We start from the raw sequence: 1,813 nt of genomic DNA, 5'->3' as shown, positions 1-1,813 counted from the left end.
GTCAGGAAATTCAGATTTAGGTGGGAAAGCTCTTGCACAAGAGATTGTGCCTCCATTTAAAAAAGGTCATTTGAAATCAGCATTCTCCTTCCCTATTTTAGAGATCAATACTTTATTCTAAATAGTCAACAGAGGGAGAAACAGTGGAGTGGCAAAGCTGTGGATGCTGAAAGTTTTGCTTCAAGGATTGCACAACACCCACTTGGGGTGGGGAACCAGGCCTTGGAGGGCATGGAGGATGGAGCCCAGGGCAGAGGACTGAGAGGGTGTGTTTGGTGACTGGCACTTGACACTTGAAGTCCACTGCGGATGTCACTCATCCTTAGTTAACAAGACTGTGATGCTGAGACTCAGACACTAATCAAACCACCTTTAATCAGACTAATGGGACTGATCTCTGACATTCTTTCAAAGAGTGGAGGGCAGGGTCGCAGCTTTAAAGTTTTCACCTGGCTTTGATTAAGGAAGAAAGAGCAGCAGTGTCTTGCACTCTAGCTATCTCAGTTTCCCTCTTCTTGATTCTTTGAGGATTAAAGGCACACCGCATCACCACTCATGGTCTCCAGATCTAGCGACTTGCAGTCCTGACTGGGTGACTAAAAGAGAAAGGCGGGGGCCCAGATGCTAGCGCTCGCCAAGTTCGCGATGCTGTGTCCCCGGGGCCAGGCCCACAAGCCAGAGCTCACCCAGCCTGCGCACACCCTAGGCCCCTGAGGAGGCTTCACCGCGCCTAGGCCCTCAAGCAGGCCATTCCCACCATCTCCCAGCGACACCTATCTTGTGAAGCACCCGGAACTAATGCAGCTGGAGTCCTGCAGCGCCCACGATCCACGGTCACCAGGGTTGAACCTTGCCCACTACCGCATGCGGGTCTGAGGGTCTTCTGCGCTGAACAGGGCCCCAGAGGGTCGGCACCAGGGTCTCTCTGGACCTGCCAGTTCAGGGGGCACTGTGCTGCAGCCGAACAAAGAGCCAAGCACCTGGGTGGGTAGGCCACAGCAGCTGCCCCTTGGGTGGGAATGAGCTCCGCAGCTGAGCAGCGGAACTGAAGAGGGCATCTGAAGCCCTTGACTGCCGGGGGAGACTGTCAGGAAGGACCTCTCTGCCCTGACTTCTGGCAGCTTTCACTGATAACAAAGAGCGTGCACCCCGTACAGGCGCTTCAAGGAGACACAGATGCCGACATGCATGGCCCAAGCACCGACCGCAGCACCTGCCTCTGGGGCCGCTGCTGCGCCCGCAGTTCTCTGCGGATTGGTGGAGAGAGGCGACTCTGCCCTGGGCCGCCCCCTTGTGCTCTTCTATTTTCAAACTCGCCCCGCCTACCAGCCTGCAATTTCGCTGGGGATCCAGTGACTTCCTGTGCTGACTGTGCCCCCTAATGACTTGAGGCGGAAGCTGCAGTCGGTGCCATCTGAGTCTGCTCTAGAATAGAATATTTCAAAACCTAAATGTTTGCAGGTACTGTCTTTCTGCCCCTCCCTTCCAGTGTCTTTTTTCATGAATATTTGTATAAGAAAAAGTCATGCCACTAGGTATTTTTTTTTCATATTTCAAGCTTTGTTCTGAGTTATCTCAATGGACTAAAAGCTTAAAGGATTATATTGTAGCTGCGCATTAACTGATTATTTGATTACAATTTCTGATTTTGAGTAAATTTCAACTAAAATATAGGATGTTGTTTTCAAAATGTTAAATGCCACACTGAGATCTTTAGGTTGATTTATAAAATAGTTCTTCAAAGGGTAGACATTTTTAAACCTACTGATAATGGCTCTGAAGAGCAAAAGGACCTAATATCATGCAGAAATTT

This window comes from Sciurus vulgaris (assembly GCF_902686455.1).
Source record: "Sciurus vulgaris genome assembly, contig: HiC_scaffold_558_arrow_ctg1, whole genome shotgun sequence".
NCBI classification, from domain to species: domain Eukaryota; kingdom Metazoa; phylum Chordata; class Mammalia; order Rodentia; family Sciuridae; genus Sciurus; species Sciurus vulgaris.
Note: the sequence above shows the minus strand (reverse complement) of the source record.